Genomic DNA, 18,421 nt, shown 5'->3' with positions numbered 1-18,421 from the left:
CCAAATCAGAAGAAGCCTGGGTTGATATCTTGCTTTTGAGTCTTATTAGCTACAGGCAAGTCATGGGGGCTAGATCATAATTTTATACATTTGGAATTGGAAGGAATCTTAAAGAGGTTTTTTTAGTCTAAACCTCTCCTTTTACAGATAAGGAAGTCCAGAAAGATCGAGTAACTTGTCCATGGTCATGCAGCTGGCAAGAGAGAGCTATGATTTAAACCTAGGTCTTCTGAATCCGAAACCATCGTTCTTTCCACGGAATAATGCTGCCTGTAATCACAATCTTTCAGACCTTCAGTTTTATTATTTTTGTGAACTGTGGTTAGTAATACTATGTACATCAATAGATGATAATGCACAAAGACAATCGTCATTCTCGGCTTCCCAGACTCTACTACTACTACTATTTACCTCACAGGATCCCTGGGAGGAAAAATAAAAGAAGGCATGTATTTGATATTGGGTGTGTGATTTCTTTGGTAAAGATTGTAGGAACTAGATGAGGAAATTCCTTCCAATAATGCAGGTCTCTGCCTTATCTGAAGCTTATGGTCTTAGAGAGTTTCTTAGAGCACTGAGAAGTTAAATGATCTATCTATAGCCAATATATCTCAGAGCTGGTACAAGCCTTCTTGGCTTGGAGTCTAGCTCTTTCTATCCACCAACCAGGATGCCTCTCAATGTACATCTCAAAAGATGCTGTTTGGAAGTGCTACTTTCAGCAATTTTGAAATATTTACCTTTCCTCAATGAATTTATTTTAGAAAATTTTAGATTGATGTGTTTGTTTGAAAGTATGTTCTCAGAACTTGTTCCCTTTATATAGAAGAGGTTAAGTTTTGTCAACTCTTTGGTTTTTTATTTCCTTCTTTTGTTCATTCTACCAAATGATTCTTTCATCCATATATTTGCCAAATACTTACCATGTAGGAAATACAAACTTTAGTTGATCACTATTTCCATTAATGCCATATATGTTATGCTCCTTAATCAATACATTAATGCCTCTTTAAGTTTATTACCATGAGGGTTCCTTTCTAATGTCACATGTATATTCAGTTTTAAAAATAATTCACAATATAAGTTTTTAGATGTGATCTAGTCCTAAATAGTTCTAATTCCTATAAAATGTCAGTCTCTCATGCCTCTTCTAGATATGTGTTCTGATGGATTACATCAATGGGCTGCCCATACTAATTCTTCTCATAGTCTGAACAATGTGCATTCTGTATCCATTTTCCCACATGAATAGGTAGGCCTATGATTGTGTACTTCATCCTCCATGGAAATCCTACACCAAAGCCTCATTGTGGTATGGAGATGAATCTGGGCTCTTAAAGACTATAACAAGGAAGCTAAAACACTGACAGATTCTACAACCTGGGAAGGCTTTGAATATGTGCCCACTGATAGAACATATCTATTTCCTGAGAACCACTCTAAATAAATATGGAGAGGCACTTAATGAGTAGGTTGGCCACCAAGAGATGAATTCTTTGCCTCTAGCAATCTTTGAAATGAGGAAAATAAAAAGTGGCTTTCATTCTTGGGGGGACTTCCTCCTGCTTCTTCAGTGACTGGTAGAGTACCAGAAAAAGGATGCAGAGAATAGTGATAATTAAGCAGTTTATAGATCATCTGTAAAGATTAATTGACTTTTCAGAACTGGAAATATGAGATTTCAGTACAATGATAAAAAACCCTGATAATGTTAGGTGAACTATAACATCAGTATTGACACTTTCATTACATATGAAAACAAGACCAAAAATGGAAGGAGGTATGTCTCTTCTTTGGAGAATAAAATAGAGAGTTATGGGAGTGGATTCATAGTGTATTCAGAGGCATAAAAATAATTTCTTTCTTTAAACAAATTTAAAAACCCTTACTTTCCATCTTAGAATTGGTTCTAAGGCAGAAGTAAGGACTAGGCAATGGGGGTAAAGTGACTTGCCCAGGGTTGTACAGCTAGGAAGTGTCGGATGTCACATTTGAACTCAGGACCTCCTGTCTCTAGGCCTGTCTCTCAATCCTCTGAGCCATCCAGCTGCCTCCCATAAAAATAATTTCAAAGGACTTTTAGTCACTTAACTCAGGATGGGAATCAGAGAAAATACTGCCATGGATATAATTGTAATTTATGTATAAACATTTGTTACATAATATGATGATATATAAAGAACTTCTATGAAGGACCTGATAATATTTTTCAGATCAGGGCAGCATATATGTGGTGATTTAAATGCAAAGGGAGAAATGGGAGAGAATAGCAAAAAAAAGGAAAATATGGTCTTGAATTAAGAAACAATAGCAACTAAGTGGGTCAGTGGATTGAGTGCAATACCTAAAGATGGAAGATCCTGGGTTCAAATTTGGTCTCAGATACTTCCTAGCTGTGCAACTCTGGCCAAGTCACTTAACCACAATTGCCTGGCCCTTTTGACTTAGAACCAATGCTCAGTCCTGATTCTTTTTTTTTTTTTAAACCCTTACCCTCCATCTTGGAATCAATACTGTGTATTGTCTCCAAGGCAGAAGAGTGGTAAGGGCTAGGCAATGGGGGTCAAGTGACTTGCCCAGGGTCACACAGCTAGGAAGTGGCTGAGGTCAGATTTGAACCTAGGACCCCCAGTCTCAAGGCCTGGTTCTCAATCCACTGAACTACCCAGCTTCCCCCACTGATTCTTTTTTTAAAAATATTTTTTATTATGAGTTTGACAAACACGAAAACTTCCATATGCAAAGAATAAAAAAGACAACTCCATATGACAACCACCACTACGTATAGATTTTAAGATAAAAAATAAATTTTAAAGTGTATTTACAACCCTGTCCTTCTAAATGTCCTCTTACTCTCTTCTGTACATTTCCTGATTTATCAATGTTTTTTAATATATTTAAAAAGTTTTTTCCAATTATGCATAATTGCAATTTTCAAATACATTTTCTGAAATGATAAGATTCAAATTCTCTCTCTTCCTCCTCTCCCTCCCCTTTTAGTATTGATTCTAAGAAAGTAAGGGCTTAAAGAAATAGACACCAAAATGCTTGTAAACTACCCAGAAAACTTAGGTTTACACATGAATACTTTCTTCTAGGAGAAAGTGGGTAGGGTAAAAAAAGGGATCTGTAAAACTGACACAAATTTAAAGAAGAGTCAGAAAGCAACATATATATATAGAAATAATTAACATTAAAACCCTGACAATCTTAAGATATTAAAAATGATAGCTTCCTAATGTGGGAAGTATTTCAGAATATAACAGAACAAAAGTCACAATTAACAGAAAGTTGGAAGAAAAATAAGATGAGAAAGAAAGACTATGTAATTGAAACAACTAAAATCTGACTTGCTAAAACAAGTTATTGGATTGAAAATTAGAAATGGATAAAGACAAAGACATAGACTAGGATTGTAACCACATTGCAAGTTCAACCTATGTAAAACAATGCAGCAACAGGAAGCCCAAGAGAATGCATAACTTGGTTGAAAAAGCAAATATCTTATCTCTTTTCCAAACAAGATGGCATTCAATAACACCATGCTTTATAATATATTATGCCATAAGCTGGAGGACTTTTTTGTCATTTATATTAGAAATTGTTTAGTTTGGAAGACCTGAACCACTCTAACCATCAGCATTTATTTGAACATTAGCAACATTAGCAAGGCTCAGCTCAAGGAATCAGTAAGTGGCACTGGGATTCCAAAAATAAATCAAAGTCCACTTAGAGTATAGTAAAATATAAAATCAATGTCATAATTTGCTCTACTTACTGAAGACCATCAACAGAGATGAATTAATACCTTGAAACTAAACTAAAACAAGTTATAGTAATGTTATGGCCTTAGTTTTCCAAAACTCAACTTGGACATACTCAAGCAAATGAAAGCATTGCAGACTAAGGAATTTTCCAGAAGTATTCCCAATCCTACAAGGTACTTAATATAAGGTAGTAGATGCTGAAATTGTTATATTTTTAGTAGGCATACATTTCTTAAATAATAACAACATTATATTAAATAAACCAACGGTTGGTCATTATAATTCAATTAATATACACAGCATCTGCCATGATCAAGGCTCTGTGTTGGGGGACAGGAACATGAAAACAAAAGTGAAACAGTTCCTAATATTAAAGAACTTATATTCAATCAAGGAGATTACATGTTATGAGGAATTATGATGATTACAACAAATGATTGGCACAAAGTATTATTTGTTTCTAAGAATCACAAAGGTATATTTAAAAGTTTCATTATAGAACGATCAGTTTCACAATACCAGTAAATCTCTGGAGCAAACTAACTTGAAATCAATAATTTCATTATGGAATAAGAAAAAATTGTATATACAACGACTAAAACAATATATATGGAAAGAACAATAAAAGAAATGGAAAGGTATATAACCATAATGACTAAGATTTATAGTAGAATAGAAATGAGGAAATACATCTCAGTCCTTTTTGTAGAGAGTTATGGAAGTACAGATGGGGAATGTAGCATAAGCTGTGAGACCTGTGAAATCTTTTATCCTCTTTGGAACAGACTAAATAAGAGTCAACTTCTAAAGGGACAGGGTTTAGGTTTTTCCACCTAGGGAGAAACCCTTGTTCAACACCTATGTCTCCATGCTCACTTAATACCTCTTGAGAGTTTCTTCTTTACGTAAGGATAAAATTCACTTTGAAACATACAATAAAACAAATAATTTTCATGCTACTTAAATTTCAAATATATGAATAATTAAAGATAATAGAAGTGTATTTTAAAAATAAAATGAATTTGACGTTCCAAAATAGAAAGAATAATCATTTAAAAAAATAGAACCTCTACAATATTGACAAGTAATCATCCAGGCTTTGCTTGAAGGAAGTAGTGCCTCTTAAAGCAGTCCATTCTACTTCTGGAAAGCTTTTTTTTTTTTTTAAACATCAAGCCTTAATGTGTTTCTGTACAACATTGCTTTTAAAAAAACCACCTCTCCTAGTTGAACCCTTGGGGATCAAACAGAATGTTTCTAATATCTTTTTCAATGTGACAGTTCTTCAAATACCTAAAAGCTTCTCCTTTCAAGTCTTCTATGTCTCAAATACCCTGGTTTCCTTCAATTGATGCTTGAATGATATCTTAATGTCCTTCACCATTCTTCTTGCTTTCCCCTGGATGTTCTCCAGTTTGCCAAAGTTCTTTCTAAAATGTGACTTGCAGAACTAAATACAGTAATTCAGAGGGGGTCCAAGAAGGTCAAAGGAATATATTTTTCCTTGTTCTGGATCCTGTCATTACAGTCTGATTATAGTATCATTTTTGGCTTCTGTATTCTGTTGACTAATATTGATCTTGTGGTCTTTGAAAATCTCCAGATCTTTTCAGGTGAACTGCTATCTAATACCCCTCCTACATTGTAAAGTTGATTTTCTGAACTCAAATATAAGACTAACTTTATCCTATTTAAATTTTATTTTATTAGATTTGGCCCAATATTCTAAAATCTTTAGATTATTATGAATCCTGATTCTGTCAAGCACCGTGTTAGTTATCCCCTTCAGCCTGTTGTCTCCTGCAAATTTGACAGGCCTGCCATTTATCCAAGTATTTTTTTTTTAAGTGTTCAACCACACAAAGTCATTTACAGGTACTTAGGACACTCCATTGGAAAGATTCTTTCAAATTGAATTAAAAACATTAGTGATTACTTTGTAGAGGTGTCTAACCATTAATTTCAAATGTATCTAACTGCTATCATTCCATGTACATCCCATCACCTTCTCCATAAGACAACCCTAAGAATTGTTTAAGGAGAGTCTTTATCAAATATTTGGCTAAAGTTCAGGTGGACTATTTCTACAGGATTCTTTCAGTTTACCAGTAAAGTCCATCAGAAAGAAAGGAGGAGAGGAAAAAGGAAGGAAGGAAGGATTAACTTGGCTAAGCAGTTCTTGTTGGAGTCATCTAAATTTTTGTCACCATCCCCTTAGTCATAGATTCTAGGGTTTTTGCAAGGAATTTAAGTCAATCTAAGTAGTTTATAGTTTGCTCTCCATTGTCTCCTTTTTCTCTTTTTAGAAATTTGGAACATATGTTGTTCTCCATTTGTTGGGCACCATTTCCACTTTTCACATTCCAGCAATTATATCAGGCAGCATTTCATGACTTCTTGATAGAATTCATCTTGATCACTTTTATTCTTTCCAGAGGCTATTGTCTTTGACAAATAAGCAAAATAAGATCTGAGTAGTTCTGCCTTTTACCATTATTAGTTATCTCTTTCTTTCTTTCTTTCTTTCTTTCTTTCTTTCTTTCTTTCTTTCTTTCTTTCTTTCTTTCTTTCTTTCTTTCTTTCTTTCTTTCTTTCTTCCTTCCTTCCTTTCTTTCTTTCTTTCTTTCTTTCTTTCTTTCTTTCTTTCTTTCTTTCTTTCTTTCTTTCTTTCTTTCTTTCTTTCTTTCTTTCTTTCTTTCTTTCTTTCTTTCTTTCTTTCTTCCTTCCTTTCTTCCTTCCTTCCTTCCTTCCTTCCTTCCTTCCTTCCTTCCTTCCTTCCTTCCTTCCTTCCTTCCTTCCTTCCTTCCTTCCTTCCTTCCTTTCTTCCTTTCTTCCTTTCTTCCTTCCTTCCTTTCTTTCTTTCTTTCTTTCTTTCTTTCTTTCTTTCTTTCTTTCTTTCTTTCTTTCTTTCTTTCTTTCTTTCTTTCTTTCTTTCTTCCTTTCTTCCTTTCTTCCTTTCTTCCTTTCTTCCTTTCTTCCTTTCTTTCTTTCTTTCTTTCTTTCTTTCTTTCTTTCTTTCTTTCTTTCTTTCTTTCTTTCTTTCTTTCTTTCTTTCTTTCTTTCTTTCTTTCTTTCTTTCTTTCTTTCTTTCTTTCTTTCTTTCTTTCTTTCTTTCTCTTTCTTTCTTTCTTTTTTCTTTCTTCCTTCCTTCCTTCCTTCCTTCCTTCTTCATCATCATCATATCTATCACAAGAGGCAGTCTTGCCCATTTGATCTTTCTTTGATCTTTTTTCTTCCAATATTGCTTTAAAAGAACCATTTCTTTTAAAAGAAATCCTTGCTTGCCTCAAATATTTCTGATCCTGACATAATTCTTTTTTCTGACACAATTCTTTTTTGTTTTAATTTTAAAATATTTTCCCATGTTTATATGATTCACTTTCCTTCCCTTACCCCTCCCAAAGATTACAAGTAATTCCACGGGGTGGTACAAATGTTATCACTTGATACTTATTTCATATTATTCATTTTTGCTATAGAGCTATTTTTAAAGCCTAAACCCCTAAGTGATGCCTAACACAATTCTTACAGAACCTTGCTTAGCTTTTGTACTCAATCATCATTACCTCCCCTACTTCTTTTTCTGTTACTTCTTTTAAAATAATCTGAACTGCAAAGTCCCCAAATACTCAAATGTCTCTGAGTTCCATGAGCAAACATGGTCTTCTGTTTGGACAACACTCCCTTTCTACTTCTAGGAATTGTTTCTCTTTGTGTCTTCAGAATTTCATTCTTCAGAATTTTTTATGATCCTGGGCTGATTTCCCATGTAGAATTGTAGCCAAGTCCTTAAATCTGAAAGACTAACTCACATCTACTAAATGCAGAATTCAGGGAACATTTTCAAATATGAGCATAATATAATCCTTTTTATAATAGATAGCATTTCCAACAAGGATGACCTTGTATCTGTTTCCCCCCCAAGGCAAAGTGATTTAATAATATCTTAAACTATCATTCCGGCAAGAAACTTTATTTGGAGCTGGAAATAGCATTGGACCTTCCTCCCATTTATATATAGCTTCATCATGAGCAGTTTACATTGAAAAGTAGGTTTTGCCTGATATAGAAATCATAGGTATTTAGAGCAGAAAATTATAAAGACCAAATAGTTCAACTCCATTTTCCAGGTGAGGAAAGTGAATTGAAAAGAAGAGAAAATGACAGAACTGGATCCTCTGACTCTAATTTCACAGCTCTTCCTACAACATCTATATTCTTTTCAATATTTTTTTACCAATATGGATTAAGATGCAAACTCATGTTTATTGTTTTTCCAATGATAAAACTCTACAGATGATCATTAGTAATGAGTGAGCTTTTTTAGTAGTATCTTAACCTGTACAAAGTACATTAATGCATTATTTCATATGCTCTTCACAATTACCTTGAGGAATATGTACAAGATATGGGAGAATTTGTATTTTAAATCCAAGAAAACTGAAGCTTAGATTAAGTTTAGTGGTTACACATATAGTAAGCATGAGAGATTGGATTTGAATTTGGATTTCTCCTAACTATAAATGTGACATACTTTTCACCATGACTTACTGCCTCTTAGTTAATTAATATGCTAGCACTTAAACAGCAAATTAGGACTAAAAATATTTCAACAACCTGTAAAAATGAACAAAAACTAATTAATACTATTCCAAATTGATAACTTCTGGGGTTATTAAACTTGTCACTAAAATATGGATTTGTATGTAGTCCAAATAGAAATGATGCAAAGAGGATTCTTGCATTGCTAAATTATAGCTAAGGTAATTGAATATATCTAAAATGTCATAAGAAAGTCTAGAATTGAAAAATCACTCTTAATATATAAGAAATATCAGGTCCAGAAAAAATTTATCTAGATAAGACAAGCTTACCTGAATGAATGATGGATTCTCTTTATAGAGAATTGACTCATCAGGTATTAATAAAGCCTCCTTTTTCTCACAGCTCTGCGGCATGATTGAATTATCTGCATAGCTAGGCTGATTGCACACCACCTGGCTTTTTCTAGAGTCTGTGGTGAGGGAAACCTCATGAGAATATGATTGCATAAAAGCTCTTACTCCATCTATGCCCATAAACTCTGAGGCTGGGATATCTTGAAAATGTCCACTGGTGGATTGTAATATCTTAGAGGTCTGCCACCGGCAAAGCCTCTGAGCCAATAAACCGATAATGAAGAAAAAAAAGAGGCAGGATACTGAAACCACTGCAATGACCAGAGAGAGGGTGAGATCAGAGTCTTTGGAGGGTTCTGAGGATGCCATGCTGCTGACATCAGAAAGGATCTCAGGAATTGTGTCAGCCACTGCCACTGTGACACTCACAGTGGCAGAGAGAGGAGGATCTCCATTATCTGTGACCGACACCACAAGATTCTGCTTCTGCTTGAGGGTATCTTTGTCCAAGAATGGATGGACAGTCCTGATCTCTCCTGAATGCAGACCTACTGAAAAGAGCCCAGGTTCTGTGGCCTTGATCAGCCTGTAGGACAGCCAGGCATTCTGACCAGAGTCTGCATCCACTGCCACCACCTTGGTCACCAGGTAGCCTGGTTCTGCAGAACGAGGTGCCAGCTCCACTCCTGTAGAACCATCGGTAGGTAAGGTCGGGTATAAGATTTCTGGGGTGTTGTCATTCTGATCCAGGATGAAAAGAGTGAGAGACACGTTGCTACTGAGAGGAGGATTACCAGAATCCCTGGCTGTCACTCTTAGCTTCAGTTCTCGGAACTGTTCATAATCAAAGGAACACAGAGCATAGAGAACACCAGTTTGAGTGTTAATGGAGACAATGGAGGAGAGAGGTGCACCATGTACTGAGTCTTCTGCAATAGAGTAAGAGACATGCCCATTCTCCCCAATGTCGGAGTCGTGAGCAGTCAGAGAGTAAATGGAAGTTCCCCTGGGATTGTTCTCCATGATATAGGCTGAGTAGACTGTCTGGATGAAGGCTGGGGGGTTGTCGTTGATGTCTTCTATGTGCAGGGAGATGTGAGTGTCAGTGGAGAGAGGGGGATTTCCCCTATCTGTGGCTCTCACGGTGATGTTATACATGGAAACCTGCTCCCGATCCAGGGCTTTATTGGTCACCAGACTGTAATAATTTCCATAGGACTCTTCAAGTTTGAAAGGCAGATGTTCTGGGATGGAGCACGTGACCTGGCCATTCTCCCCAGAATCTTTGTCGTGCACATTGAAAAGGGCAATTACGGAACCGGCAGAAGAATTTTCAGAGATTGAGCTGGTGACAGAGGTGATGGTGACATCGGGAGCATTGTCATTTACATCCAATACTGTGATTAGAATTTTGGCTCTGTCCAGAAGTCCAGGACCATCACGGGCTTCTATATCTATGTCATAGAAACTAGATTCCTCATAATCTAGATTTTCCAATACTATTATATCACCAGTTAGAGAATCCAATCGGAATATTCGAGAAGTTTTTTTGGTTATTTTCCTAAAAAAATAATTTATTTTTCCATTGATTCCCTCGTCCGGATCAGTGGCATTCACCGTGAGCAGCCAGGTTCCCACTGGCACATTCTCAGGAACACTCACAGTATACAAGGATTGAGTAAAAACTGGAGTGTTGTCATTTGCATCAAGGACAGTTACACAAATGTGCACGGTGCCAGAGCGAACCGGATCTCCCCCATCTGAGGCTATGAGGGTGAGATGGTGAACAGGCTCCTCCTCCCGATCTAGAGCCCGCTCCAGCACCAGCTCCGGGTACTTGGCCTCGTCGGTTCCTCTCTTCACATGCAGAGAGAAGTAAGGGTTCTGGCTCAGCTGGTAGTTCTTGAGGGAATTAACCCCGACATCCGGATCAAAAGCCTCAGGAAGAAGAAACCTTGTTCCTGGTGCTTCCTTTTCAATTATTTTTATTTCAGTATCTTTTGTCTCAAATCGGGGGGAGTTATCATTAACATCAATTATTTCCACTTCTACTCCATAAATTTTCACTTTGTCTTCTAGCAGAATGTCTATGTTTACAGTGCACAGGAAAGCTTTCCCACACAGCTCCTCCCTGTCTATTCTGTCTGCGGTAACTAAGGCGCCGCTTTTGACATTCAAAGCAAAATATTGTGTCTTACCTCTTGGGACAATACGGACTCCACGCTCCAACAGCGTCTGAGGTTCCAGTCCTAAGTCCTTCTCGATGTCGCCCACGAAAAAGCCCTTCTCTGTCTCCTCAGGAACCGAGTAGTGGATCTGTCCTGATCCAGCCTTCCAAAGCATCGCCAGGAGAAAACAAAGCAGGACTCTCCCATTGCAATTCCGGCGCAACTTATGAGACGCCATTGTTCTCTCGCTAAGAAATTTTCTGTATTTGTTCAGTTTCTCCGTCTGGATGAACTCTTATCTCCCCTGAGTCGTAAGAAACAGGACTTGCCAGAATCTTAGATGGTTGGTCCAGCTCCTGAAACCGAGCAAGCTTCTGGGGCTTTGTGTAGTTTGAACCGGAGAGCGCAGGACTGAAGTTCTCACTGCATTTCTCATTCTTTCCCTGATTGGTCAACAGCGGCGCCCAGAGTCCTAACGAATTACTACACCATTTCTGAGTTAAATTTGCACATTTTATAAAAAAGGTTTTTGTTTCTGATATTTCCCATGTTTTTTTGAAACAACGAGTCATGAAAAATTTCTTGACTTCCTTTATTTCCGTAGTAACATACATACATATATATATATATATATTTAATTTTTAAAGCTGAGCAAGAGATGCTAACTTCACATTTCCATTTCTATTTGTCCAATTTCCCTCGTTCCATATTATCAGGCTGAATGTAAGACTACTGATAATCCCCAAGGTTCCTTTCTTTTTTACGACGCCCCACTCCCATCCTCTCCTCCACACACCAGTGTTCCTACAGAAGAAATTTCTAGAAGATGAAGCCTAAGACCATTATGCTTCATGAACTACAGAATGAATGCCTTACAGATGGATTTTTACAACCTCTATCGAATGAATCCTAAATTTAGAATCACCAACTAAAATGGAGACATTTTCACTGTTATGTACTTGTCCATGTTATGTATGCTCAGAAAACTATCGTTTCTTATGTTGAATGACTACAGTACTGTAATTAAATTCTTCTACAGGAGCATTTTTCTAATCATAATTGAATATGTGTATGTCTGCAAGCGTTTTTTAAGACACCAAAGAACTAGACATTAGAAAATGGTAAATAAGCTTACAGATTTCCATTTAAATCATGCTACATTGGAACCCAGGTTTTTCTGATTTGATTTCCAGACCAACAATTTATCCCTTGTACCAAGTTGCTTCCAGTGCCTCCACAGTCTAGTTACCAAGAGAATTTTCTTTCTTTCTCTTTTTTTCATCCTGACTTGTGATTTCATTGGTGAAAGATGTCTGAGTGAGAAAATTCTCTCTACCCATGTAGAAAGACATATGAAATATTAACTAACTTGCCCAGAGTCATACAGGCAGGATCTGAGAATATATCAGGTCTTTCTTGGTTCCAAGGCCAGTCTTCAGTCTACTATACTATGTTGTTACCAAAAAAAAAAAATACTGTCTAGTACCCAAAATTAATATCATGGAAATAAAGGAAAACCCAAACTACATACTTATAGTATTTAAGGGAGAAGAAACCATATGGAATTGAGATGCAGGACAAAAAGGCAAAAATTAAAAGGCGATACAAAAACTTACCTGAGAAGAAATGACAAACTCAGAAATTATTTTGGATTCCCCGTTACTGTTATTCAGGCCACAGGAGCTATCATGAAAGAGGAGATCTTGTGGAGTAGACATATCTCCAGTCAATTTAAGAAAATTATATTCCATTTTCCCCAATTCGGAGGAAACACACAGATTATAAGAATATGGTAAAGTACCTTCGCTGTAGTTTGGGATTCTTCCAGGTGAAGGATGAGAAAAAAGATCTGTCCGAAAACAACCTAATACCTTGGAACTGGAGGATTTTCGAAGGCACAGGGCGGTAGCCAGTATGACGCTGAACAAGAACAATATGGAGATTAAAGATAAAGCTACTATTAGGTAAAATTGTAGCTCAGACTGAGGGTCTGGTATCTCTGATTGCTCCTCATTTATCTCTGGCAAAGCCTCCTGCACACTGTCTGCAAAGACGAGATGAAGAGTCACAGTGGCTGAGAGAGAGGGCTGACCTCCATCCTGCACAGAGATCATCAGGTGGTGCCGAGCAGAGTCTCTGTCAGCCAAAGCTCTGGCTGTCCTTACCTCTCCCGTGCGTAGTCCCAGGTTGAAGAGCCCCGGATCTGTGGCCTGCAGCACGTTGTAGGTCAGCCAGGCGTTGTGCCCTGAGTCAGAGTCCACTGCCACCACCTTGGTGACCAGATAGCCAGGCTCGGCTGATCGAGGAACCATGTCAAAGAGGGTTGAGCCTTCAACTTCCATGGCGGGATAGAGGATGATTGGGGCATTGTCATTTCGATCTACTATGAACACTCGCAGGGTAACATTGTCGCAGAGGACAGGGGAGCCAGCGTCACAGGCTTGCAGCATCAGCTCGAAGGTGCGGACCTGCTCATAGTCAAAAGAGCGCTGAGCGAAGATTTCCCCACTGGGGACGCTGACCGACACATAGGAGGACAGAGGCAGAGGGTCCAGGTCACTACTGACAATGGAATAGGACAAGCGACCGTTATGCTCCAGGTCTGGGTCAACTGCTGAGACACAGGAAATAGATGCACCTGAGGGATTGTTCTCAGTAACATAAGCCACATAGGAAGGTTGGAGGAAAACTGGGGCATTGTCATTGACGTCTGCTATATGCAGAATGAAGGTTTTACTGGTGGATAGAGGAGGCGTTCCTTTGTCAGTGGCAGTTACAGTGATGTTATACTCCGGGGTCTGCTCACGGTCCAGAGTTCCGTCTGTCAGCACTTTGTAGAAATTCTTAGACGAGGATTCTAATCGAAAGGGGATATTTCCTTGAAGATAACAGATAACCTCGCCATTTTCTCCTGAATCTCTGTCACGTAGTTTCAGAAGAGCAATGACAGTGCCAGATTCAGAATTCTCTGGAACTGGACTGAACACAGATGCCACGGTAATTTCGGGAGCACAGTCATTTTCATCGAGAATGCCTATGTGGATTTTGCAATGTGTTGCTAGATCTCCAAAATCTTTTGCCTCTATGTTTAGTGTATAACTGTTAGTATTCTCGAAGTCCAGGTTATCCTTAGTCGTGATCTCTCCTGTCTTTTGATCCAAGTCGAATAAGACTCTTACATCCTTGGCTGTATTTTGGAAGGAGAAAGTAATTTCCCCATTAACTCCCTCATCCTGGTCGGTGGCTGTCACACGCAATACCAAGGATCCTGGTGGCAAGTTCTCACTCACACTGACCTTGTAGACCTGCTGGCTGAACACCGGGGCATTATCATTGGCATCCACTACACTGATTCTGATCTGAGCTGTGCCATTTAGGGCTGGCTGCCCGCCGTCCAAGGCCATCAAGACCAAATGATGTGAACTTTCTTGTTCCCTATCCAGAGACTTTTTCAGCATCAATTCAGGATATTTCTTGTCATCTGGACTCTGTTTCACTGTTAAATCGAAGAAACTGTTTGGTTCAAGGTAGTATCTTTGCAGAGAATTAGTCCCAACATCTGAATCCACAGCAGGGTCTAGAGGAAAGGACGTGCCTACTTGAATGGATTCTGAGATCTTTAAATCTATACTAGACTGTTCGAATAATGGAGCGTTATCGTTAATATCTAGCACGATCACAGTTATATGGAAAATACTGAGGGGATTTTCGGCAACTGTTTCGAAATCAAGCGAGCACATAAGCTTCCTTCCACATATTTCCTCTCTGTCTATTCTGCCGCTCACCAGCAATTCTCCGCTCTCTGAGCTGATGCTAAAATATTCCCTCTCTGAGCTAACTCGTAGCTTCCTAACCGGCAAGTCCTGTACCTTTAGTCCCAGATCCTTGGCGAGGTTGCCCACCACTGACCCTTTTGCCATCTCCTCTGGAATGGAGTAGCGGATCTGCTCCGAAAACGTGCAATAGAACAAAGACACCAAGAAAGAGACCAGTACCTGCGGTCTGAGAGTCAGAGCTCTTTGTCCAGCGATCCTTCCCATCTCCGGCTCTGTGCAGTCAGAAAATGTTTAGTTCTCTCAGAAGCCGAAGTGCAAATTTGTGGTAAAATATAAGGTTCCGGATTGTAGAAGGACCACTTTTGCTGGGCGCTGTGGTTGCGAATTTGTGTTCAGAGAAAGAAGTAGGCTGGAAAAGGACTATTTGTTGCTGCGCAGGAAATTAACTGAGAGAGGGGTGGCGACAATGGATCCCCAGCTTCGGTGAGCTCCTATTCCACACTGGCCTTCAGCGACCTCCAGTGTCTCTGTCTGAGAACTGAAACAGCTCTCTCAAAAATGGGTCTTCTTTCCCGGGGGGAAAAACATTTCAGTGAAAATCAGGATGAACAAATATTTTTCCTCAGTACCAGACACTAATTTTCTCATATCCCTTTGCAAATTTTCTTTCCATCCCTGAATTAGGATGTTAATTAAACAATATCCATTTGTGATAGAAAATCATGGGATCATAATTTTACAGCTACAAGGAACCTTAGAGGCCACTCCTCATTTTACAGAATAAGAAAACTGACGTTCCTACAGGCAAAGTGACTTATCCAAGGTCACACAGCTAGTAGTTGGTAGAAACTGGAATCCAGGTCTTTTCCTCTAAGTTGAAACATATCCTCAGTCCCGTTCTTTATCACAGAGGTGATTTAATTGTTATATTTTAGGAGACATTTCTGCTACTATTTCTATGTAAAGGTAGTGACGTTTTGTTGGTGGGTTCATTCTTGATCACTTTTTTCCTTTAATTTTCTAATTACATTTTTCATATACTTGCTTGGAAAAGTTCAACATGTGGGACACTTGAGCTTTACTAAATCAATTTGCTTCAAAGAATAAGGAATTCTATAGATGTGAGCTTTCCTTCTTCTTGGGCACATTCACCACCCATGCCTGGAGTCTTATCATTATTTTTGTTCATGTTTATCCATAAGTTTTCCAACAAGTCATTAATCACCATGCTGAAGACTTTTCTAAGAAAGTCTTTACTTAAGCATTTTGCTAGTACAATTCATACCACATATCCCTTACTCCTTGCTTTCTCCAAATAACTTCATTTTCCTCATAAAATTTTCAACCATAACTTCTAGGTAGCTTGTTGGATGTGTGTGTTAAGAATAATAGTTAATAAAAGATTGTCTATTTATAAATTTGTATTTATCCATTGTAATTTTGGTCACCTGCTAGTTTGAATTTTTAATGCATTCAATGTTTCACAATTTGTAGTATGATTATAAAAGTAGCAGAGTATAAGTATATAAAATATGATATTTGGGAATCTTTTAAAGCAGCATGCAGACTGTCAAATGAAATTCAATCAAGATTTAACAATTCTGATCAATGGCAATGGCCAACCAAGATTCCAGAGTAACAATGATAAAGCAAGCTGCCCCATTTAGTAGCTGAAATGATGGGTTCATGTTGCAGAATGTATTTTTCTGACATTTTTCTGACACAGACAACAGGGCAATTTGTTTTTATTGACTATGCCCATTTTTATAGAAGTGATTTGTTCTGCTTTATCTATGATGGGAGGGGGAGAGGAAGTAAGAAATTTGAGAGTAAGTAGTTTAAGGATAGAGTTGCCAAAAATAAGACAAAGTAAAAAGAAAGGAAACAAATGTAATTGAAACATTTTGAAAGTAAAGAGTAAAGAAGAATGAAGGTGGGAAGGAATCACAGCTGAATAGGACATCTTAGGAAGTTACATGCTGTATTTATTATATTCTTAAAAGGAAAAGCAAGTTGTATATAGTGGAGGTTCTTAGTTTCTTGTACAATACTTAAAAAAAATTCCTTACCTTATGCCTTATAATCAATACTGTGTAATAGTTCCAAGGCAGAAGAGTTGTAAGGGCTAGGCAATGGTAGTTAAGTAACTTGCCCAGGAGTACACAGCTAGGAAGTATCTAAGGTTAGATTTGAACATAGGACCTCCTATCTCTGGGTCTGGCTCTGAACTATATAGCTGCTCCCCCTTGCAAGATACTTTTTTTTAAACCCTTACCCTCCATCTTGAAATCAATACTGTGTATTGTCTCCAAGGCAGAAGAGTGGTAAGGGCTAGGCAATGGGGGTTAAGTGACTTGCCCAGGTTCACACAGCTAGGAAGTGTCTGAGACCAGATTTGAACCCAAGACCTCTAGTCTCTAGGCCTGGTTCTTGATCTACTGAGCTATCCAGCTGACCCCTTGCACTTTTTTTCAGTGTTTCCTTGTTGTTGTTTATTTTCTGATGACTATGAACAGTTTTAATAAGCATGCATTTAATAGGAAGGACTAACTTGCAATATAGAAAATGTCCTTCACAGAGCTTGGTCTTATTGCATACTATTTTTAAAAAATATATATGTGTGTGTGTGAAAATGCTAATCTTATTTATTGTTTCTTAAGTTCAGAATGAAAGTAAAACAATTAGATTTACTCCTATTTGACTTTGGGCCAGTCTACAGTTTTTGTCCATTCATCAATCAGTCAAGATGGCAACTGCATGTCATAGATTGGACAAGTGTTTTTACATGGGTATTGTCAAGTTTATGTCTTTTAAGTGGCAATGGATCACATTTTGGAAGTTCTGCATTCTGCTACTTGACAAAATTAGCACAATGTAACTAATGGCCAAAATACATTTAGAATCTTACCAAGTCTATAGAATGCCTCTTTAATTTGTTCTCTACAGAGATAGCATCCTTAACAGTGGTGAACATCATAGGCAATTATATACCTTCTGAATTTATGCCTTGATTGCTATTGCTAATCAGAGCAATAGAAACTGAATGTATGATATCACTAGTATAAGGAAGTCCTAGGAAAGGTAATTCCTTTGACTAATGTGTATTGTCATCTGCTCTGTAATTCATAGATTGCTTAGAGTACCTAGAGAATATATCTTGCCCAAGGTCATGTAATTAATATGTATCAATGGTGGAATTTGAGACCAGGTTTTTTGGCTTTAAGGGTAACTCTTTAATCACAGGATCATTGAATAAAATTATCCATATTGCATAATTGAAAATGTTACCCTAAAAAAAAAAAGAACTACATTTTCTAGGATTCCACTGACTTCTTGTCATTACATACTTTCTGTAGATAGAGGATATAAGGCGGGGACATGGAAGGTGCCACCTTTTTACTTCCAGTCTGAGCTTGGTGGTGGTAAGGTAGGTGTTTGAACTGGCTGATCAGCCATGGACATGTGGTCTTTATTTTGTATCTTCTTTATTCCTTGATTTCTAATGATCATTAATAAATCTCTTAAAATATAATATTTTTATTATTGAGATTTAAATTAACTTTTACAATGTTCATTTGTTAATTTTGCCTCTTTCCTATTAACATATACATGTACACATCAAAAGGGAGATTCTTTGAATCTATATTTTGCTCTAACCAGTCAAATGCTTTTGTGTATTCAAAAAACAATAGACAACAGGATATGGTATTTTCTGGTCTGTATTTGGATTGCTTCAGAAAATCCTCTGGAATGAAATGCTCTTTCCTCTCAATAGAATGATGGGGGATTACAGGGTGTACTATCATACCTGG

The sequence above is a fragment of the Monodelphis domestica genome, chromosome 1 (genome assembly GCF_027887165.1).
Source record: "Monodelphis domestica isolate mMonDom1 chromosome 1, mMonDom1.pri, whole genome shotgun sequence".
Taxonomy (NCBI): domain Eukaryota; kingdom Metazoa; phylum Chordata; class Mammalia; order Didelphimorphia; family Didelphidae; genus Monodelphis; species Monodelphis domestica.
This window is presented reverse-complemented; position numbering follows the sequence as displayed.